This window comes from Macaca nemestrina, chromosome 5, assembly GCF_043159975.1.
Source record: "Macaca nemestrina isolate mMacNem1 chromosome 5, mMacNem.hap1, whole genome shotgun sequence".
Lineage (NCBI taxonomy): Eukaryota > Metazoa > Chordata > Mammalia > Primates > Cercopithecidae > Macaca > Macaca nemestrina.
In genome coordinates, this window is record NC_092129.1 from 69,431,338 (window position 1) to 69,456,075 (window position 24,738).

The 24,738-nt window shown below is 43.1% G+C and overlaps 1 long non-coding RNA gene across 2 annotated transcripts; it reads left to right on the plus strand.

Annotated features, from left to right (window-relative positions):
• The first annotated feature begins 929 nt into the window (after window positions 1-929).
• Window positions 930-24,392, plus strand: LOC139363140 (uncharacterized). 2 transcript variants are annotated; one of them, XR_011623054.1, is made up of 4 exons: window positions 930-1,016; window positions 4,686-4,797; window positions 6,863-7,156; window positions 23,979-24,392. It is a non-coding gene; the product is annotated as an uncharacterized lncRNA (long non-coding RNA). The 2 variants fall into 2 exon arrangements; XR_011623053.1 differs by lacking the exon at window positions 23,979-24,392 and having other exon boundaries at window positions 6,863-7,290.
• The last annotated feature ends 346 nt before the right edge of the window (window positions 24,393-24,738 follow it).

Genomic DNA, 24,738 nt, shown 5'->3' on the forward strand with positions numbered 1-24,738 from the left:
TTAACCACCTTCTTGGTAACTATGGGTCTCAGAAGTACCTTCTATTACCCTGGCATGACTTTTCCATTTGTGGATGGCTTTGAGGTACTTTCTGTTGCCCTGGCATAATCTTACCCTTGTGTATGGGTGGCTTTGAGGCTAGTGGCCTGAGCTCAGATAGACTGAAATCTGAGCTTGGTCCAGCCTCGAGGTTAAGGCCTGACCCAGCACTCTCTTTCGCTTTCACATTAGCCATTACAGTTAGCAATAAGCGAATGATCATGTATTGAGAGACAGGACTAGCTGGATTTCCTAGGCTAAGAATCCCTAAGCCTAGTTGGGAAAGTGACTGCTTCCACCTTTAAACACGGGGCTTGCAACTTAGCTCACATCCGACCAAACAGATAGTAAAGAGAGCTCACTAAAATGCTAATTAGGCAAAAAGAGGAGGTAAAGAAATAGTCAATCATCTATTGCCTGAGAGCACAGCAGGAGGGACAGTGATCGGGGGATATAAACCCAGGCATTCCAGCAGCAATGGCTACCCTCTTTGGGTCCTCTCCCTTTGTGTGGGAGCTCTGACTTCACTCTGTTAAATCTTGCAACTGCACTCTCTTTTGGTCTGTGTTTGTAACGGCTTGAGCTGAGCTTTCGCTCGCCGTCCACCACTGCTGTTTGCCGCTGTCACAGAACCGCTGCTGACTTCCATCCCTCCGGATCCGGCAGGGTGTCTGCTGTGCTCCTGATCCAGCGAGCTGCCCATTACCGCTCCCAATCTGGCTAAAAGCTTACCATTGTTCCTGCACAGCTAAGTGCCCAGATTCGTCCTAATCGAGCTGAACACTAGTCCCTGGGTTCCATGGTTCTCTTCTGTGACCCATGGCTTCTAATAGAGCTATAACACTCACGACATGGGCCAAGATTCCATTCCTTGGATTCTGTGAGGCCCAGAACCCCAGGTCAGAGAACAGGAGGCTTGCCACCATCTGGGAAGCAGCCCGCGGACATCTTGGGAGCTCTAGGAGCAAGGACCCCCGGTAACAGTATTTAGTGCACTTCTTATTAGCTTGCATTTCCTCATGCATCCAGTGAACCAACTCCCTGGGAGCTCCCTTTTATCCTTTCTCTTTTTATCCATTTAGCTTTATTTGTATCTTTTTTTAACCTTCATTTTGGAAAAAAAAATCTTTAAATGATCTCTAAACTAGACAAAATTACATCTCCTTTAGCAAAAACCACATCATTTTTTTATAACTTCAGCCAAACACATCTTTCTTTATACAGTCTGTATATAGAACTGTTTCTCTTGTATCTAGTAGTTTTAATTACATACATTAATTACAATATTAACTCTTATTAACTCTTGTTTTTATTGAAAAACCTAGGAAGTAAGCAATCATAATTGTATACCAGATATAGAGGCCGTGAACAGAGATGTGGAGATAATGCCTGACCTTTTGCAGCATAGCCAGGAGGCACAGCTGGGTCAGGGAGAACTCTGCATATGTTCCCAGGCCTTACCATGGCCATTTGTTTAGAGCCTGGAATCTAATGGTTCTAAGACATAAGTTCACAGACAAGTCGAACAATTACCGAAAATATCGCCTAGTCAAGTTTATGATCGTAAAATGTCTAGGAGAGCTAGCTTAAACCTGTTTGGCCAGCAGACCCAGGCAAAAATGTCTAAGTTATATTTAGTTCTGACAATTCTGAAGACATTCCTATTTATTTTACCAACAATTTTAAAACTAGTTTTATTTACCAAAGATTCCTAAAGTCATGTGAGCTAAAAACCGTTGGAGTTAGTTTCCCTTTTCCCAAAAAAAAATGATTTAAGTGCTTACTTTCTCATTAAGTCAGTTTACTGGAGCTATTTCATGTATTTTGGTAGTAAAATATCACATCCGTATGACACATATCAACATAGAGACACAGAGACACACAGACAGAAGCAGGTCTTAAAGATTTATAAGACTCTGTTGGCCAGTTTTCAAGGAGTTTCTCTCTTTTCTTTAGATTAGCAATCATTTTCAAAGACATAGTTCTTAGGTAAAATAAGGTAGAACATTTACATCTCAAAGGCACAGAACTTATGTCTAAATACAATTACTTACTGAGACAAAGGGCACAGGTAAAAGCCCAGTTAAAACAATATTGCCAGAAAAAGTATCTTAAACATGGTAAAGTTTTTAATGTAAACCTTAAGACTTTGTCTTCTTACCGTAAAGGTTTCTAGTGGTTTGGCTACAGAGAATGAGACACTTTTATAGATAGTGATCTCTTTACAGATGTAAATTTCTTTTACAAAGACTATCAAAATAGCCAGCTAAATGTAGACTGATTTAGTTTGATAGGTGGACTTTTCAACTTGGTTTGCTTCTTGATTAGATGACTGGCATGAAAGTCGAGCTCTTTGATGACAGGGCAAAGGAAATCAGGCCTAGTTGGAAGGTAGAACACTTAGATGTCTCAAAATCAGAGATCCCATTTTTACGCTGAGTTATGGGTCCCTAAAAGAGGAAAGGGCCACTGGGCTGGACACTGCAATGCTTCCATAGTCACCGTACTGTGATGACGTTCCCCCAAGGCTGGTGGGCAACTCAGCATCAATCAGTTCACTCCGTGATCTGATTGATCCCATCCCCCATGGGAGTCTCATCCCTCACTGAGGGGTGTTTCCATAGCTTCTAGGTGCCCAAATTGTGCTTTTCATATCAAAATGCCCAAAGAAACAGGTATCCCTCTGTAGTAATAACCATCTACTGTCAACGACTGCTGTTAGCCATCTCTAACACTGTAGCTCTTGCCTGTGACTCACCGGCCATCACACGCTAATGTCGAGTTCTCTAACGGTACAAAGTAACCTCTGGCAGACCCCAAAAGCCAAAGAGATTGGGTTATGCAGTACAAAAGAGAGCAGAGTTTTATATCTGAGAGGAATCTGTTTCTTTACAACTCTTGAGGTTTCATTAAAAAATAAAAAGGAAAAAACAGAAGTCCCCCCGCACCCCCCAAAAGAGGAGACTTCGGCGCCTCTTCTGTTTTCCTTAAGGGATCTCAGGCTGTTAGAAAATCTCTTTTTTGTTCTGTTTTGTCTTTTTGTCCCCTCTTGTGGTATTGAGGGTGGCAAGGGGGAGGAAAAATAGACAGAAGTAAATGGAAAAACAGAATTCAGTTGACTCATTTTTGCCTTTGGCTAAATAAAATAGCCTATGGCTACTACTGATTGGATGGTTTAGTGAGGCCCTTGGCTGGGCCCCAGGTTGGCCCACAGTCCTGGTAGAGCACTGAGAAGACGCTGGAATTTGATTGTAGAGGAAGTAAAAGTCATAACAAGGCCTGTAATCCCAGCACTTTGGGAGGCTGTGGCGGGCGGATCATGAGGTCAGGAGATCGAGACTATGCTTGCTAACACAGTGAAACCCTATCTCAACTAAAAATACAAAAAATTAGCCGGGGGTGGTGGTGTGAACTTGTAGTCCCAGCTACTTGGGAGACTGAGGCAGGAGAATGGCTTGAACCTGGGAAATGGAGGTTGCAGTGAGCTGAGATCAGGCCACTTGCACTCCAGTCTGGGTGACAGAGCCAGACTCAATCTCAAAAAAAATTGTAACAAGGTAAAAACCACCACAAAGGAGGACATGCAGACCTGTGTTGGTCGCTTGGTGCCGAAAAAAGCCAACTATTGACTATAGAGTTCTCATAAAAGAATATTTTCCATTCTATTGCAGCAGCTGCTAGCTGCCTTTCCTTACCCCAGTGAGATAGATGGCTCTCAGTTAACTATCACATGAAACCTGCCAGCATTTTTTGGAATGTCCCTGTACTCATGTGGTGGTCCATAAGCATCTACATGAGGAACCACCCCACTCCACATAGAAGTGGCTGTCACCCATGGATTTTCCCCCATGGATACTTCATTCCCTTCACTCATTTCTTGGTTTCTCAGCTCCTGGTTAGCTCACCAAATATTCTGCGGTGGCAGATCTCTGCAAAACTAGCACTTAAGACTGAGGAAGGCCGAGCGCAGTGGCTTATGCCTGTAATCCCAGCACTTTGGGAGGCCAAGGCGGGTGGATCAGCTGAGGCCAGGAGTTCAGGACCAGCCTGGCCAACATGGCGAAATCCCATTTCTGCTAAAAATACAAAAATTAGCCAGGCATGGTGGTGCACGCCTGTAGTCTCAGGTACTCCCGAGAGGCTGAGGCAGGAGAATCACTTGAACCCGGGAAGTGGAGGCTGCAGTGAGCCGAGATTGCGCCATTGCTCGCCAGCCTGGGCAACAAGAGTGAAACTCCATCTCAAAAAATAATAATAATAATACAAAATCTCAGGAAGCCAAGAGGCTGAAGAAAGAGGCTGACAAATCCAGTTTCACAGAAAAAAAACACTTAATAGGGACTTATGATCAGAAGCCATGTCTTAGGCAGCCACAAGATGAGGTGTCCCTGGACCATCAACCTCCAGGCGCAGGGCTCATATACCATAGGGAATTGGCCTAATGGAAGGACTTCTGATAAATGTGGGTTTCTGGTAACCATCGAGATTGTTTTGACTTAAGGACAGGATTTACAGTAATCACATGGAAATAGAAATCTTAGAGGCATTCCCGGAACTTGGGTTAATCAGAAAATGGTGGCTTAGCATTCAAGATGGGGTTGCTTTAGCCTTCACATAGAGTAACTGTTCTTCCTCTTACATTTTAGGTTAAGATGCAAGATTGGCTAGAAGGATAAGCAGTGGGAACAACGGCACAGGAGATGTCCTTATATGTCCCCTACACTTTCTCTTTTGCCCTTTGGCAGGTACTAGTGACAGGTGAGACCTGACCAGAAGTGGGGAAAGGGAAGTGGCATCTTTTTCTTTTTCCTTTCTGGAGATTTGATTGCAAACCTGATGGAACCAATTCTGACACATCTACTGTCCCAGGCTGACATTCCTAACCCATGCCAAACCCTGCACACAAGGGTATTTTAAAAAAAAAAAAAAAACCCAAAGTTTGTGTATTTTTGTTATTTTCCTGTCAGGCACTCAGGAGCCTTGGGGTCTGCCATCTTGTCATTCATCATTAGTGAAGGGAAGTCCCACACTTCCCTTCAGAGGAGAATTCCTAATAATATCTTCCCTTTGTAAACGTTTCTGCCAGTTTCTAAGGACTTTACTCATCTATCCTGAGCTTTGTAACCACTCTGTGAGGCAGGAAGAAAGAAAAGGTTTTGTCATCTTCACTTTATGAGTAAGAAAAATACGATTGGAGAGGTTAAGTGACTTGCCCAAGGTCAAACAGTTTGTAGGTGGTTGAGAAGAAATTTAATCCCGGGTCATCTGACTCCAGGGCTCAGCGGGGAGAACACTGACTTGGGAATCTGGGGATCTGGTTAATGTTTCAGATCTGCAGGTAACTCTCCTGCAACCCATGGTAACCACTTGTCAACAGGAAAGTAGGAAGTTGGGGTCACCTGGGGGATCTCTAGGTTCTTTGATTCTCTCTGCTGATGGGAAGTGTGGCTATCCATTTTTCCTTCCCAATGCTCCCCAGTATTACTCAAGCTATGGAAATTAGAAATAGACGTTAATACATTCCAGAGAGAATTTATTTCTTTCCTGTAAGTACAGATATGGTGAAAAATCACTGAGGAATTAGCAAAATCCCTCGATAGCCCCAAACCTCCTTAAGTAACTTGTGCTGCCTGAATCTGAAGTTAAGCTCTGGCTTTGTCCTAAGCTGCTGGCAAGCTGTCCGTCTAATTACAACATGGCAGGAATCTCCGTTATGGCTTGCAGAGCAACAATGTGCTTTACCTGAAATTCACTTATGAAAACTGTCCTTTTAGAGTGTGAGCAAGGAAGGCTGTTACAGAGTCTGAATTTGGGGTGTTGTGGTTACTTTTTTTTTTTTTTTCCCCGAGACGGAGTTTTACTCTTGTTGCCCAGGCTGGAGTGCAGTGGTGCGATCTTGGCTCACTGCAACCTCTGCCTCCCAGGTTCAAGTGATTCTCCTGCCTCAGCCTCCCGAGTAGCTGGAATTATAGGCACGTGCTACCATGCCCGGCTCATTTTGTATTTTTAGTAGAGATGGGGTTTCTCCATGTTGGTCAGGCTGGTCTTGAACTCCTGACCTCAGGTGATCCGCCTGCCTTGGCCTCCCAAAGTGCTGGGATTACAGGCTTAAGCTACCATGCCCGGCCCTGTTGTGGTTACTTTGAACTTGATATCTCCCACTGAAGCCACCTCTGCATTTCCTTCAATAGCCTTCCGCCAGTGTTCCTAACTCTACAAACTGACATTTTTTTCGTTGGCAATGACATTTCAGTCTTCTGAATGCTGAATATTGCTTTGATTTCCGTGGTAACACCCCAGAAGGGAGATCAAACAAATAGGTTCACATCATATCACATAAGCTCCATGTCAAATCCATGAGAGAAAGTGGGTTTGGGCAAGACCAGCACCATCATCAACTTCCTGGCATCCCTGGAAATCCACCTCTCCTCAGCAATGCCCTCGTCCTCTCCTGGGACCACTTCGCTTTACACATCGCTCTGCTCTTCCTTGTTTTACAGGAAAGTGGTGGTAATTGATGTGAATGTTCTATTAAACAGACAGAAGGGTGAGCCAAAGGCCTCTTAGTTAATAGACAGTTCAGTTCTATCAAACTTGTTGAAATATTTTGCATTCTGATATACTTTTTAAATCTTTATTTTATTTATTTTTGAGACAGGATCTCAGCTCCATCACTCAGGCTGGAGTGCAGGGGTGTGATTTCCACTCACTGCAGTCTCTACCTTCCAGGCTCAAGCAATCCTTCCACCTCAGCCTCCCGTGTGGCTGGGACCACAGGCATGTGTCACCATGCCTGACTAATTTTTTTTTGTATTTTTCATAGACTTGGGGCTTCGCCATGTTGAGCAGGCTGGTCTCGACCTCCTGGATTCAAGCAATCCTTCCACCTTGGCCTCCCAAAGTGCTGGGATTACAGGCATGAGCCACCTCACCACTGGCTGGACTCCTCCGATTGACTTATTCACCAGAATGATGATGGCTCTGGTTCTCACCCTGTTGTCGTGTGCATGGGAATATTCCCTAGAAAAGAGATAAGACCTCTCTCCTGCCCTTCTTCCACCCAGATTAAGACTGTGAGATGAAGACACAAATGGCATCCACTGAGGCACCTTCTCTTGTGAGTTCTCTGCTGCCAACAGACCTGGGGTGGGCACAGCCTGGCAGGCAGGTGACAAGGGGAAGTGAAAGCATCATTACTGCTGAGTGGCCTTAAAATGGTACAGAAACCTGGCCTGGCACTGTGAATCCCAACCTCTGGTTTTACAGGGTTTCTCTGAAATCTGGTCTGAGAGTTTAACCTCTTCCTTTCTGGTTGGACCCTTGACGGTAGCATGATATAAGTAGCACACCAAAGTGTCAAGATTGGGATGAAAACACATTTTCTAAGGAAGTGAAACACATTTTCACTTTCCTAAGCACTATTTTAGGTCACTGTGTCTTAAACAATGGGCTTCTTAGACTTTCGGACGCTACATGTAAGTTGTGACTCTTGAGGGTGTATTTGTTTCCTGGGGCTGCCACGACGAAGCACTGCAAAGCCGGTGGCTTAAAGAACAGGTATCCTCTCCAAACTCCAGAGGCCAGAAACCTGACATCAGCTATGCTCCCTCTGAACTTCGTGGAGAGAATCTTCCCTTGCCTCTTCTTAGCTGATGGTGTCAGCCGACAATCCTTGGGTGTTCCTTGGCTTGTAGACACATCACTCCAATCTCTGCCTCCACCATCACAGAGCTGTTTCCCTGTGTCTTATACGAACACCAGACCCATTTCCCTGGGTCTCTTATACACATACCAGTCCTGTTGGATTTGGGGCCCAGCCTACTCCAGTATGACTTTATCCTAATTTACCTAATTAGTTTGTGTTTCGTTTTGTTTGTTTTGAGACAAGGTCTTGCTCTGTTGCCCAGGATGGAGTACAGTGGCGTGATCATGGCTCACTGCAGCCTCAACCTCACAGGCTCAAGTGATCCTCCTGACTCAGCCTCCCAAGTAGCTGAGACTACAGGTGCATGCCATGATGCCCGGCTAATTTTAGTACTTTTTTTTGGTAGAGATGAGGTCTCCCTATGTTGCTCAAGCTGATCTCCAACTCCTGGGCTCAAATGATCCGCCCAACTTGGCCTCCCAAAGTGCCAGGCTTAAAGGCGTGAGCTACCCCACCCAGCCTAATTTACCTAGTTACATCTGTAATGACACTATTTCAAAATAAGTTCACATTCTGAGGTACTGGGTATTAAGACTGCAGCATATTTTTTAGGGGAACAATTTAACACATAACAAGAAAGAATACAGAATCCAAGATTTCCTAGACATATGTGTCCAGAGAACTTTTTTTTAAGTTGGGGGTCTCCCTCTGTTGCCCCAGCTAGAGTGCAGTGGTCCCATCATGGCTCACTGCAGCATCAACCTCCTGGGCTCAAGCAATCCTCCCACCTCAGCCTCCCAAGTAGTTGCAACTACAGGCTCACACCACCATGCCTGGCTAATTTTTTTAAATTTTTTTTATTTTTTGGAGAAACAGAGTCTGGCTATGTTGTCCAGGCTAGTCTCAAACTCCTGGGATCCTCCTTTTTCAGCCTCCTAAGGCACTGGGATTACAGGCATGAGCACGGCACCAGGCCCAGAGATCAAAGATCAAAAAGATCAAAGAGAAGGCTGTGGAACTACAGACCTGTGGAAGCTGTTGGTAGAAGGATGCCCTTGGCTCTCTGAAATGCTTCCTCATAGACTTCTCCAGCTCACCTTAAATATTACTGTCAACATCACTGCCTTGTCTTTCAGGCTGTGATACCATTATTCTTCCATTTCAATTTCCTAGAGGGCCATGGAGCTTGCCACCCACAAGAGGAACTCCTGCCTTTTGGGTGAGGTTGCACAACTGGCCTGTTCCTGCCAAGTTCATGAACTTGCTCTCTCAAATGGAAATTGGGAACTTCTCTGAGTGTGTGCCTGCCAGCTTGTGGTGGGGTCTGTTTTTTTGAAACAAGAGAGAGTATTTTGCCTCTGCCAAGATTGACACTGCTTCAAAGTGCAAGCTTCACTGCTTCAAAGCCAAGCCAAGCCTGGCTAATTTTTGTAGTTTTAGTAGAGATGAGGTTTCGCCATGTTGGCCAGGCTGCTCTCAAACTCCTGACCTCAGGTGATCCATCCGCCTCAGCCTCCCAAAGTGCTGGGATTATAGGCGTGAGTCACTGCGCCTGGCCAAGAAGTTTGCTTTTAATCCTGAACCAATGCACATATCCAAAAATATTTTTCACTACATTAAGCATCATGAAATAGTTTTTACCATTACTGAATGCCATGCACTCAATTTTCTTTTATATTCTAGTCCAGCCTATGCTAGTTCATTAATAAATGTTTAAGGTCATAAACCATTGAATTTGATTTCACTACCCATGACTGGGCTTCAACTTGCCTTCTGAGAAACAGTGACCTAGATATAGGCAAGACTTTCTTGAATAATCTTCCTGCCTCTACTTTTCTCTCTAATTTATTTGTCCCGGTAGCAAGAGGGATCTTTTGCAAACCTAAATTAGATCAGGTCTCTCCAGTACTTAAACCCTCCAGAGTCTTTCGTTCACTTGGCATAAAACCCAAACTCCTTATCATAGCACACAAGCTCCTATCTAGAGAGACCCTTTTCCAACTTTGGTTTCTACTGCACTCAACCTGAACCACCCCACTCCAGCCTCAGCAGCCTTCTCTGTTCTGCCAGTGCCTGCTCATCTTGACCATTGACTCTGATGCTTTTTGCCATTCAGTTCTCAGTCCCAAAGTTGTCTCCTCAGAGAGGCCTTCTCTGATCACCCTAGCCATGTCATATCACTGTTTATCAATTTACCCTTTTTCTGTTCCTCTTAGTACTTACTAGCTCCTGAAAGTATTGATTGATTGGCTTGCTTGTTTGCTTTCCAGCCATCCCACTAGGATATAAGCGCCACAGGAGGGGACTGTCCTAGATTCTGAGGGGAAGATTATCAACTGCACAGGACTTTATCAGGGAGAATTCTTGGGGTCAACACAGCAGGAGGGGGATGGAGAAGCAGGACGGGGCAGAGGGAGACATTGGGCTGTGATGTCACCACCACAGATGCCACAGCTCAGCCTACAGGGAGTTCTGAAGATGGGATCAACCTTCAGAACTGTCTAGATTTAGCTAGAGAGCCAAGCCTTTGGATCTCTTGGTGACCAATAATTGGATGTAGAAAGAGGGAGTGATGCTGAGCAAGACCCAGTGTGTCTTCAACTAAGTAAGACCTAGTGGGGATGACAGCTGGATTAGTGAGTGGTGGCAGCATTCCCTGGCTGGAGATGGAGACCCCATCACACCATTTGCCATGCGTTCCAAACCAGCCTTTTCACAACCATCACTCCAGCATGGTGGACAGTACCAGTGCTCAGTAGTTGCCTCTGTTTTGGTGGCTGTTGTTCTCCTGAAACTACCTTTGCAAAGATTATGACAGTGAGATAATCTAGCATGACTGAGTCCACCTTAATTCTAGCCTCACAGGCTGGCTGTCCTCATTCATTCCTGGGTGTGGGCCAAGCTAACCTTGGGAAGCATTTAGTTTATAGTTTAACTTTGAAGCAAGGATGATAATAGTCCCTCCCTAAAACTGACCCCTTCCTTCTTCCAGGGCTGAAACCCTGATTAATGAAAGGCTACAAGAGTAGGATTATGAGAGGGGCCTGCAATCTGCTAAAATGTAGGCATAGTTTCTATAATCTCTTACTGCTTAGGAGTCATGTGGCCAGAGGTCACAGAATTTGTGACTTCCTCAATTGATCTTAGAGATAATATCACTATTGTAGAACCTAAGATTGAGCTTTTGAGATGTTTTTAAAATGTTTGCATTCTGGCAACTCACCAACCCCATCCAGACTCCTGACTCATGTCTCAGACAGTCCCTTGGCCCCATCAAGAGGCAGACTCAGCATGTGAGGACCATTTCCCACATTCATATGATTTTACCCCCAACCAATCAGCAGCACCCATTTCCTAGTCCCCTGCCTGCCTGCCAAATTGTTCATAAAAACCCTAGCTTCTGAGTTCTTGGGAAGGCTGTTGTGGGTAATAAACTCTATCTGCCGCATGGCTAACCTCATGTTAATTTAACTCTTTCTTTACTGCAATACTGCCATTTCAGTGAATTGGTTTTCTTGGTGCAGTGGGCAGGAAGAACATGTTGGGCAATTACACTCTGACCTCCCCTCTCCCTTCAGTTTCCTACTTAAGTTCCCATTACCAACCTCAAAGTCAATCTGCTCTTATAATCAGTCAATCTCTCCTGATGCCCACATCTTCCCTTGAATGGGATCCCACTCCCCTACTGCTCGCCAACTTCTAAAATCAAGATCAGACTCTCCCACGACTTTCTTTGGGCCACATTCTAGGATTCCTTGCCCCTTACCCAAAAGCCAATAGCTCTTCATTCTCAGCAGCCACAGGAGGCCCTCGATCACCCAGTTCCTTGTGCTGCCAGAGGTGGTGTTGTTGCTCTAAGGGCAAAAGTTGTGCAGAGCATTTTGATAAAAATCCAAGTGGCTACTTGAGATTTGCTTTCATTAACATCTCATTGCCTATGTGTTCAATCATGATATTGTGCTTTGGTAATATGACAATGACGAATTTGACGATAGAGCCATATTTTCACAGTCTATCCATGCAGGTCCCTTCTGACATTTGTAATACTTAAGCAAAATGAATAACAGGAATGGGCAAGAAGGGGCTGGCATCTTGTTTTATAGGCAAGGAACATTACTATTGGCTCAGCACTATTTTTGGGTTTTTTAGGGGGAAGGTAGTGGTAAAGATATAAAAGAACTAAGAGAAATGGGCCTTGTTTTTAAGAAGTGTGCAATCTGGTTGAGAACTCTTTCTTTTTATATATAATAATAACATTACATTCACAAAACTTGTTCTATGCACTTTACATATATTAACTCAGTTACTCCTCACTACAACCTTATGGGCTGGGTACTGTTATTGTTCCATTTTACAGAGGAGAAAACTGAGGCACAAAAGAGTTAAGTAATTTGCTTAAGTTCACACCACTGGCAAGTGGCAAATTCAGGACTGAAACACAAGCAGCTTGACCCAGAGCATGCACTACATTACACGATATTGTGTTTCTTCACTAATGATTCCAGACCCTTGAACACCAGTAAGGGAGTTTTAATGTATTAAATAATATATACTTTAACCTTTAAAATTTATAGAAATATTATATATTGATTGTTGAAAATGTGAAAAATGTTGAACAATATAAATAGGAAAACTGAAAATCAAGTATGACTCAGAGATCACCAGTATTAATATTTTGATACATGCTCTAAGTTGTTTTATGCACATTTCTAATACTCATATAGTCCTTTAAAATTTAATATTGTGTTATAGGTTTTATATAAAATTTTGAATGTAAAGTTTTGTAGCTAATGTTATTTTCAATTTACTTATATAATTTCCAATTTATTTCTTCATATTATTGAATATTTCAGAAAACAGAATTTTGCTTTTTAGTAGTCCATCACAATTTATTTAATCATCTTTCTGGCATTGCTGTTTATTGGTGTTTTCAATGTTGTGCTATTATAAGTAGTGCTGAAATGAGCATTTTTATGCAAAAAGCTTCTTTTCATTTCAGACTCTTTCTTTGAGGTTTATTTCTAAATTTTTCTTTGTTTAAAATTACCTTTCAAATGATACTTAGTGAATATTGGCAATTTTCTTTTCACAAAAGCTGTATCAATTTACATACTCCAGATGCGTATGAAACAAGAAAGACTGCTTTATCTCACTCTTGCCAAACTTGACTATTATGTTTTAATATAATTCCATGAGTCTGGCTGAGTTGGTGTACTGATTAGAGTAATTCAACATGGTATTCTGTTATTAATTTACATTTCTATACTGTTGAGTTTGAACATTTTTTTTCATTAAAAAATTTTGTTTAAGTTTTTTAAGAATAGTAGAGACATGGTCTCACTGTGTTACCCAGGCTGGTCTCAAATGCCTGGGCTCCAGCAATCCTCCTACCTCAGCCTCTCTGAGACCTGAGATGTGCTATAGCTACACCGCTTTTAACAAAGATTCTTATTGACAAAGACTCTCTCTTTGACCACACTCGAGTCAGCTCCTCGGGACCCCCCTTTCAACTAAGTCCTGATCTTAGACTCTGCCCTTGGCCTGCTTAGTCCAGTTTTAGCAAGAATCCTGCTGGGTCAGCTTATCTAAGATTCGCCTCTCCATTGAGAGGTTTTTGTCAATATCTGACCAAATTCCTCAAACTTCATTTTTGGTTTCTGACCATCTTTGATATCTGATCAAATTCCTCTTCCCCACCCTTGATGTCTTGTCATCCTGGCCCGCTTTCCACAAGAATGCCCCTAGCCTTGATGTATCCTCTTAGTAATTTTCTATCTACTGACCCTCCACCCTACTTCGCCTTACTCCAAGGACAAGTATAAATCTCCACTTGTCCTTGTTGTATTTGGAGTTGAGCCCAATCTCTCTCCCCTACAGCAAAACCCTCATGCAATAGTCCCTTGTGTGAGACAAAGTAGCAAACATAAGAAACCATGTTTGCTCATCTCTGCTTGCCCACATAATTTCACAAAACCCCTGCCTCTGCGATAATGTGCAGCTTTGAAGACAAAACAAGATAGAGCACACGGCCTCCCACATCTCTTCCTTGAGTCACTGTATTCCTTAAAAGATAAATAACCCTAATCCTTGCCTCTTCCTACATAGGAGATAAAATCTGACAGCGTTAGCGATTGTGCCTCTGTAATCTGTAACCAGATGTGCTCTTACACCCAGACTTTGATGTAGTTCTGTGATAATGTGACTTCTGAGCAAGTCTGATGTGCTTTTGCACACTCTGACATCCTGCCACCTCTATATAAGCAGTGGGTTGAAACACTGTTCTGGGAAGTCTAACAGGAATGCTCCTGGGCTATCATCCTCAGTCTCTGTCCTCAAGACTTCTGAATAAAACTAATTTTAATTCTTTAAAACGTTGATTTTGTTTGCTTGTTTAGTTGACACTCGAATAGTCTTCCTTACCATCCAACAAATGTCAGGATGAATTTTTCTGCAACATTGTAGACCACTGCGGGAGGACTGCAGGTTGATGAACACTTCGGAAGCCTGCTTGGTATTACTTTGTAAAGATGAGTATTTGCCTACCCTATGACCACACTTCCCTGCCTAGGACACTCTTCCCAAGGGGTACCAGGACCACTGCAACCACTGTGTGGGGCAAGAAGTTGTGTACTGTGCATTTGGTGCCTTTTACATCACAGATGTCTGGCAGGTATGAACATGGTGGTGATGCAGGATTTTTCTTGACCCCTTTGCTGGATTCACAGAAGGGGTGCCCCATCTACTCAGCCCACTATGCTCAGCCCCTTGTGGGAGGGAGCATGTGAGCTAGTGAGTGCAGGATCCAGCCCATGGCTCTGGGCACTGACACAGGAGCAAACTCCGTGCAGGGCTCGTGGCCAGACCAGCTATGTCGCCTTGAGGGGAATGCAGCAGTGCCCAGGTGAGGGTGCCTGCAACCCTGAGGCCCAAGAGGGGGCATTACAGTGCTCTTTTAATTATGCCATCCACAGATAGCAGCATGTTAGTAGATCAATTGGCCCCTTGTATCATTGTGTGGGGCAGCTGTCCTCCACCAGTGAGGGCAAAGGGCAGTGTGACAGCCTTTCTGGGTGCTCGCATTTGGTGCATCCTGAGCTCTTGTCCAGCATCCAAGAAGAATGTGGTCACACAGATAATTGAAGGATGGTGAAGGCAGAGAATTTTACTGAGCGACGAAGACGGCTCTCAATGGAGAGGGGAACTAGAGTGGGGACAGGAAGGGTAGATCATCTTCCCCAAAGTCAGGTTGTCTCTTCCCTGAAGTCAGGTCGTCTCCTCCTCTACTGACTGAGTCTGGGGTCTTTATAGCCACAGGATGGGGAGTGTGTGCTGATTGGTTTGTGAGTATGCAAAAAAGGTTAAAGCAAAGACACCACTCAAAGGTGCACACAACAGCATAGGAAACAATTAGGAAATGGTAGGTATATGCAAAATAGGTGAAGCATGGGGATCAATCAGAGGAAAGCATGCCAAACAGGAAGACAAGTTCTCAATCTTGTCCGAGGATTTAACTTGTAGTTTGGCTTTCAGGCTTTAGATTGTCTTTGTTTGGAGCCAGGGTTTCACCAGGGACCCGCCCCCATCTGCCTAGGCATTTGGCTGCCTCCTGTCTTTCTCAGTGGCCTGTCTTGGAGACATACCAAGACTGTCCATGTATGTTGCTTAACCCCTCTGATATGGTTTGGATGTCTGTCCCCTCCATATCTCATGTTGAAATGCGATCCCTAGTGTTACAGGTGGGGCTTAGGGGGAGGTATTGGATCATGGGGATGGATCCCTCATGAATGGCTTATCACCATTGCATTGGTGATGAGTGAGTTCTTGCTCAGTTATTTCACATGAGATCTGGCTGTTTATGAGTCTGGGACCTCCTCTTTCTTTCTCTTGCTCCTGCTCTCACCACATGACACAGTGGCTCCCCATCGCCTTCTGCCATGACTGTAAGCTTCCTGAGGCCCTTACCAGAAGCTAAGCAGATGTTGGTGCCATGCTTCTCATGCAGCCTGCAGAACTGTGAGACAATTAAACCTCTTTTATAAATTACCTAGTCTCAGATATTTCTTTATAGCAACACAAGAACAGCCTAATACACTCTTCAGGCCTCAATTTCTTTAATAAAATAGGGACAGTAAGAGTCCCCGCTATGGGGCTTGAGTGGGATTGTTACCACCTTTCCCTCTGCTCCTCAGAGTTCAGATGTAGACCCAGAAGTTAGATGGATCAACCCAAATTACTAGTTTCATTACTGGGAAAAGTCAATTGAAGAATGCAGGTGGATTCTTCCTCCTTCTTCCTCCTCACAACTACCACTGTCTTATTCCATCTCTCTCATCCCCCAACTCAACCAATTCTGCTCCAGTAGGCTTACTCCTGGGAGGAACAAATGATTTGTGCATCTGGACAGGCCTCGAGGAAATAGAGATTGCAGAGGGACGAGAGTCCTGCAGGAGTCTTCTGCGAAGCAGTGAGCAAGGGGAGGTTGAGAGAAAGGACTGGGAGCCAGTGGACATCTCTTTCTAGGTGGGAATGTAAGGAGTAAGGAAGGAAAATGCTTCTTGACATCTACCTTGTAGATCTGAAGTGAGTATTAAATGGTGTCAAGTGAGTATCACAGTGCCTGACAGAGGAAATGCTTATGAAAACATGAGTTATGATTTTATAATTATCATTACAGTAGGCTAAGCAAAGCCAGCCAGTGTCTCCCTCAGTTGACTTTGCAAATCTCTGTTCTAATCCACTCCAAAATGATTTAAAATTAAGATACAGGCCATCTGATTTTTAAAAATTTTCAGTTCTTATAGTGCATTTCATTATAATAGTGGGTCTATTATATACTTAATTCTTAATTTTTGACCAGAATTTCAAGAACAAGAACACAAGAGTGAGTTTTTCCCCCTTCTTTCTTTCCTTTCTTCTTTCTTTCTTTTGTATGTTGATTTCTGATTTTAATAAAATTGCTTATTGTGTTTTATCAGAAACAATGTTGATTGAGTTTAAGATAGATTTTTAAAACTACTGGCTGCTAAAGAAGTTTCTAAAAATCAGAGTGGGTGTTAAATATCAGATAACTTCTGGAAATCTTTGGACATTATTATATAATTTAAAAATTTGACCAACAGTTGTAATATATTACAGGTTGAACATCTCTATCTGAAATGCCTCTTACCAGAAATGTTCTGGAATTTTTATTTTTGGTGGGTTTGAAAGTTTTTTGTTATAGATGAGCACCCTAATTTGAAAGTCTAAACTCTGAAATTCTCCAGTGAGCATTCTCTTTGAGTGTCATGTTGGTTCTCAAAAAGTTTCAGATTTTGGAGCGTTTTCAATTTTCGATTTTCAAATTAGGGATTCTCAACCTGTAACAGGTTTCTTCTTATTTAATTATCCTGTATCCTTTGGGTAAATCTTATTTGACTATAGAAGATATATTTTAAACACACTAATAAATGAAATGGCCAATTCTTTTTGTAAAATTTATGAGTAGGATTCATAAATGAGACTAATTTTTATTTTCTGGTCTGCTATCTTTGTTAACATTTTAAAATAAGATTATACTATTTTGCTCAATAAATTGGGAAGCTTTTCATGGTTCTGAAACTTTATATTTAGCCTGAGTAATACCTGTTCTTTGAATCTTTGAAAAGTTCACCATCTGAGCTGGGATACTTTTATTCACATAAAATGATTTGATGTTTGTAATTTTTTTAACCAAAGTCAATGATTCTTTTTTTTTTTTTTTTTTTGAGATGGAGTCTCACTCTGTTGCCCAGGCTGGAGTGCAGTGGCACGATCTCGGCTCACTGCAAGCTCTGCCTCCTGGGTTCACGTCATTCTCCTGCCTCAGCATCCCGAGTAACTGGGACTACAGGTGCCCACCACCACGCCCGGCTAATTTTTTTTTTGTATTTTTAGTAGAGACAGGGTTTCACTGTGTTAGCCAGGATTGTCTTGATCTCCTGACCTCGTGATCCACGTGCCTCGGCCTCCCAAAGTGCTGGGATTACAGATGTGAGCCACTGCGCCTGGCCAGTCACTGATTTTTTGTTAGTTTTGGAACTTTGTTTGTTTTAGGGAAATTATTCCAGATTATCTGGGTGGTCCCAGTTTAATCAGGAGAGAGCCCTGCCTCTTAGTTGACACCTTGTTTTTGGTCTTTCAGCCTCCAGAACTGTAAGAGAATAATACATTTCTGTTTTAAACTATCTAGACTCTAATACTATGTTACAGCAGCCCTGGGAAACTAACGTAATCAGGCATCTCCTTAAATGCCAAGCAACAAATGCCTTTATTGAGAGACACCTTGTAGTCTCAGATACTTGGGAGGCTGAAGTGGGAGGATTGCTTGAGCCCAAGAGTTTGTGGCTGCAGTGAGCTATGCTTGCACCACTGTACTCCAGCCTGGGTGACAGAATGAGACCCTATCTCTCTCTTAAAGAAAACTATCTTGTTTCGTAAAAATTAAGTCTCCATAAGAAGCAAATATACTATCGATAACTCTTACATAATACTGCTCCGGAATATGACATTTTCCTATCAAAAACATTTGTGACTAATACCACTACAGAGTTTCTATCCTCTTTTCTTGAATGCGTGTCATGTTGTTTGTGGTTAAGCTTTTTTATATAAAGGCATTGATTTCAAAAGATCATATAATATGGTGGTTGGAGAACTTCTATAATTTTTATTTTTTAGGCCCCTACCCAAGACCAAAGCAGCATTGTTCAGATATTTTTTGGGTAAGGAAAAGAAACACTTAGAAAATCCCTCAACCTCAAAATTAATGCTTTGATTGGCACAGAGGTACAGACTCACTTGAATGACATTCCAGAACCAACTTCAACTTTCTGAGACCCATATTTTCTTTTGAGCTTTTTTTCCTGAGAGCTCTTTCTATGAAGAGCCTCTCCTCAAACCCATCACGGCTCCACTTAAATGCTCATCTTGTTAAATAGTACATACAGCCGGGGAAATTCAAAACCCTTTCCCCAAGGAAAGTAAGAAGTAAGGCAAAGTAAGGACGGGAATACGTGATTTGCTTGGAGAAGGTGGGATATAACCTTTAATTCCCACTCCATAGTCGTCCGTATTGGGACCATGTCACTTCCACCACCACCAATTTTTTTTTTTTTTAATTTTACTTTAAGTTCTGGGACACATGTGCAGAACGTGCAGGTTTGTTACATAGGTATACATGTGCCCTGGTGGTTTGCTGCACCCATCAACCCATCATCTAGGTTTTAAGCCTCGCATGCATTAGGTATTTGTCTTAATGCTCTCCCTCTCCTTGCCCCCCACCCGCTGACCAGCCCCAGGGTGTGATGTTCTCCTCCCTGTGTCCATGTGTTCTCACTGGTCACCTCCCACTTATAGTGGAAACATGCGGTGTTTGGTTTTCTGTTCCTGTGTTAGTTTGCTGAGAATGACGGTTTCCAGCTTCATCCATGTCCCTGCAAAAGACACGAACTCATTCTTTTTTATGGCCACATAGTATTCCATGGCACCACTGCCAAATTTTATGCAAACAGTTCCTCTTCCCCAGTTTTCTTTCCAAATAAGACCTTCCTCTTCCACAGTTTTCTTTCCAAATAAGACCCCCGTTAGCTTTCATTTGAACTGCTGCAATGGTTCTTTGACTCACCTTCCTGCCACAGCTTTTATTGGCCCCTGATTTTGTGACCAGATTATTTTACCTTAGAATAGTTTTAAAAACATCACTTCCATTCTTTATTGAAGCTTTGAATATCCATTTACTGGGAGTTTATTATGTGCAAGACACTGTACACATTTCTGTTGTTTTAAACCATACAGTTTACAATACTCTGTCCCAGCAGCTCCAGCAAACTAATGCAATCAGGTATCTTCTTAAATGCTAAGCAGCCAATGCCTTTGTCAAGAGCCGTCTTGTTTTCCAAAAATGATGTCCCAATAAATTATTCTTAGAGGAAAAATAAGAGTGATAAATAATTACTAGCTCTGATGTTTTTTTTATTTGCAGAAAAGCAAAATGGTGCTTTATTAAGACACCATGTAAGAACAATTTTCAATAATTGTTTTATCTTTAGAATAATTTGCTCTTCTGGGTGATGTAGGGGCTTGGGTTTGGAGAATCTGAATTTGGGATAAAGTAGGGCATGTGAGAAAGAGCCTTTCCTGTAGCTCAGTGGCTCTCAAACTTTAGCCAGCATCAGAGTCACTTTAGGGCGGTTGAAATACAGATTGCAGGGTCATGGTCCTACAGTTTCTGATTCAGGAAGCCTGGAGTGAGGCCTGGGAATCTGCATTTTATCAAGTTCCCAGGTGCTGCCAATGCTCTGATCCAGGACCACACTCTGAGGACTCCGGCTCTGACTCACTCACTGTGCCTGGGCCACGGTAGGTAGTTCTTCATTTGCTTTTCTTTTCAGAGCAGTGGAGTTTCTTATAAGATGCCTCATCCTGAGAATTCATTGGGCTAATGTAGATAAAGGGTTAATACAGTGCTGGCACACAGTAGGTAATACATGATAAATGTCAGCATCGTAAACCCTCTGAGCAATTAGCTGTATGATAAATACCCTTGGTGGGTTGATATAGTGAGCATAAGGCCAATTAAGTTTTAAAGCATTTGTGAATTCCTTAGGTTTTCCCAGCTTCACATTGGAACAGAGATAAGATCATGGAGTACAACACAGACACATCCTAGTTCAAGTCTTCAACTTGAACTTGCTAAAAGAGCAGTTGATTTAAATGTTTGACACCAGTTAGCTTGTGTGAATGGATAGAACAGTTACCTCAAGAATTCTCTTTTGTGCAAAGTTTTTCAAACACATTTGGCTTCTTTGGTGAATACATATTCAAAAAGCAAAAAGGAAAATTTACACAGGGATCATTAGATTTAATGTCAGCATTGAGAGTTAAAAATAACCTGTGTGTCTTGGGGAGTTGTGTCTTCTAGAATAGTACTATTCAAAATGTGGTCTGCAGATGGGGCTTCTGAACATGACTCTTGGTTACCAGTCCCCAAATGAGGTAAGAAACATGTACTACAATGTAAATTCAGGGACACCAACCACATCACTATACACACTGTTTAGTTCCACTGGCCTTTATAAGGGAGGGGGACAAGACTTTCCTGAGGAAGGAAGCTGCATTGATTACATCCTGGCACAAGCTCCTTTCCGGACTGGCACCTAGAGCAGCACTGTCCCAGAAGACAATGAGTTCAAGACTACATAAAAGCTTCAAATCCTCTGTGGGCCCTGTCCCCTCTTAGCCTAAATCAGGGACTCCGTGTGTGTGCGTTTCTATTGTCAGCCCAGAGTTTAACAAAAAAAGAGGCTCTCCTAAAAAAAAAAAGGTTAACTTAGGGATTAGGAAATTGCAAGGTAATACGCATGCCATAATAAGCTATGTTCATATTCGGGGAGGTAAGGGAAAATCATTTCTTTCTTTTATTATTAGTATCTTTTAATTTTTAATTTTTAATGTTATTCATTTATTATTATTTTCCCTTACCTCCCCAAATATGAACATAGCTTATTGTGGCATGCATATTTTATTTTGAAATAAAATAACTATGTCGAAATTTTGAGATAATTATCCTTGGCGACAAGGACCAATAATAAGAATGACGCCAGTTCATGATTGGGCAGGCAGTTGCTAGGCAGATGTCCTCCCAGAAGTGTTAGGTTGTGATGACCTTTGTGTGAGGTTAGGGTTTTTGCGATCTTTTGGGAGAGTTCTGACTCCTGCTACAACATGGATGAACCTCGAGGCCATTATGCTAAGTGAAATAAGCTGGTGACAAAAGGACCAATGCTGTGTAGTTTCACATGATACGAAGTGCCCAGAGTCATCAAATTCAGAGACAGAAAGCAGTCTGGAGGTTACCTGGGGCTGGTGGAGGGTGAATGGGGTTATTTATTTAATAGGTCTCGAGTTTCTATTGCATAGTGAAGAAGGTTTGGAAATACTGGTGATGGTTGCACAACATTGTGAATGTAACTGGAATGCCACCAACTGTACCCTTACAAGTGGTTAAGATGATCAATTTTATGTTATATATAGTTTACCACAATAAAAAAATACAAAAGTGCATGTTGATAAATGCATCTACTATGTACCCCCCAAATTTTCAAAATATGTATTTTTAAAAATTTAAATGCATGCTAGTTGAAAAAAATCAAATTATATAAGTGAGAGAGGCCTGAGATAGGCAACAACCCTCCTCCCCTTCCCCTAGTCTCCAAAAACGCAAGGGAATAAATATCCCAAGAGACTTGGAAACTACTCCCAAGGGGCATGGAGATTGGTTGACGATGGACCAGCCAGAAGGGCCCTGTGGTCTGGGTTTGGAGGATGCAGAGGTGGTGGGAGGCAGAGTATATCTGGGTGTAGGTGCCGCCTGCACACTGCCTGTTGCCTAAGACCACTGGGACTAGACCCTTCCATGGGACCCGCCAAGATGGGGCCACACCAAGACCTGCCTCTCTCTCCCCCAGTACCAGGACACTCTGTGGGCACCCAGGGAAATGGAAGGGCAAGAGAGAGAAAATGCTATTTGTCTCTGTATCAAAACAGAGGGATAAAATTGCCATTTATTTATTTATTTATTTATTTATTTCTTATTTGAGGCAGTGTCTTAGTTTGTTCTCACACTGCTATAAAGATACTACCTGAGACTGGGTAATTTTATGGGGTCGGGGGGGGAAGTGCAACACTTTTAAACCATCAGATCTCACGAGAGCTCATTTACTGTGATGAGAACAGCCTGCGGAAACCACCCCCATGATCCAGTCACCTCCCCCCAGGTCCCTCCCTGACACATGGGGATTACAAGTCGAGATAAGATTTGGGTGAGTGCACAGAGCCAAACCATATCAGACATATCAGACAGGATCTTGCTCTGTCACTCAGGCTGGAGTGCAGTGGTGCCATCATAGCTCACTGAAACCTCAAACACTTAAGCTCAAGTGATCCTCCCATTTAGCCTCCCGAGTAGCTATGGGCCACCATGCATGGCTAATTTGTTAATTTTTTATTTTTTGGTAGCAATGAGGTCTTGCTATGTTGACAGGCTGGTCTCAAACTCCTGGCCTCAAGTGATCCTCCTCTCTCGGCCTCCCAAATCACTGGGATTACAGGCATGAGCCCCCATGCCTAGCCAAAATTGTCTTGATAGCAAAATTAAATTTTCTGTCATCAGTGGAAATGAAATGATTAAACCAGACAATGAATCTGAAGTGAGTAATGAAACACAACCGGTGTGAAAGTGTCTCATACCATCTTCCAACGCACCCATCCTCAGCACTCCTCCCTTTTCCTCACTTGATGAGGAAAATGTGTTGCGGAAACAAGCTGACCAGGGTGCTTTAGAGCTACTCAGAGTAGAGAGATAGTTAGGCCTTCCCCAAGTCCACAGTGTGGCATGACACTATGCCGCCAACCACAGCTCTGCTTCTAAAATAAAACCAAATGGAAAATTTGATATTAGCAGAGGCCTTTACCATCAAGGTTGGTGGGGAACACAAGGCATTTGCTACCTTGACTTGACCATGAAAGAGAGGCCTGGCCATGGAGATGGGGTTGGATATGGAGAACTGGGGGTCTAGCTCAGGTGAGCATTGTGGGAATCCACATCAAGAAGGAGGCAGGGATAGTATCGTGGAAATCCAAGAGTGAGAGTGCTGGGAAGGATGCACTTCACTGGCCCTGCAGGTGCTTTGGAATATAAAGCAGTGTGGGCACCAGAGCTCCAGGGCTGTGTGCCTCCCCTCCTGGCGTCACCATGACCTGCCCTGCCCCTCTCCACTACCTGTTCCTGCCACCCTTTGCCCCCTGGCAGCAGCTGCCAATTCTTTTCCTCTATGCTATATGCATTTTTAAACCTCTTTTCTGTATTTCTCCTAAGCTAAGCTGGAGCCACACAATGCCAACCTGTACCTCCTACATCAGTGCAAGAAACCTGCACCTCCCACTTTCCATTCCCCAACCAGGCTGGTGTGGCACCAATGGGCTCTGGCCAAGGACTCTGGCCTGCTATGAAGAAGTGAACAACAGGGGAGCCATTCCAAGGGGATACACACAGGGCCTATTTCTGCCCATTTATCTGACACTGACCCTCGGCCTATTTGTACTTCATTTTCTTCATTTGAAAAATGAAGATACTAATGGGATCTATTGCACAGGGTTGTTGTGAGGTACATATGAGTAAATATGCGTAAGTGCTAAGAAGGGAACCTGGTACCACGTGGTGTGTGCTTGATGTGTCCCCAGTTCTCAACCTGTCACTGTTTCCTCCCCACATTCCATTTAGGGTGAAGAAAACATTTACCAGCATGACCTACAGAGACCTGCCTCATCTGGCACTTTCCTACCTCTCTGGCTCCCTGCATCCCCTGTTTACGCCCTCCTGAAATCCTCAGCTCCTGTTAATCCTCTCTACAGGTACCTGTTCCTTCCAAGGCATAGGTCTTTGCCCACACCTGGAACAGGAATTAAAAGAAATTTTAAAATATGTAAGCAAAAGCTCAGTTGTATGTAAGAAAAACCAATTCCCCCTGAGGAAGAGAAAGAGCTGAAGTCCTTTAAAAATTGACTGCCTGTTTTTCTGAGGCTAGTGAGTCTTATCTCTCCCTTTCTTGGGCATTGTGAAGACCCTGTTTCTCTAGCTGTGCAGCTGCAAGGTCACTAGACAGATAAACTCAAGTCATAAAACGTGTTGTTCCTTGAAAAGTAAGAAATAATGTAATGCATGTCTTAATTGAATAACTCTCTTTGTTTCTCACTTCTGTAATACGCTTCCCCCTGCACAAATCTTCCCCCACCCCACAAAATGCTTAAAAGGTAGCTTGACTCTTTGTTCGGGGCTCAGTCCTTTGGATGTTAATCCGACTGGTTTGGTGCACCTAAGTAATTAAGTAATTCCTCCTCAACCCCTTGGTCTCTCTGATTCCTCAATTATCCTGCTGTACACCGTGACCTCTGACTGATTCCCCATGACTGATTCCCACTCACAGCTCCAACCTCAACTCAGCCATTCCTTCCTCTGGGAAGCCTCTGATTTCACCAACTCA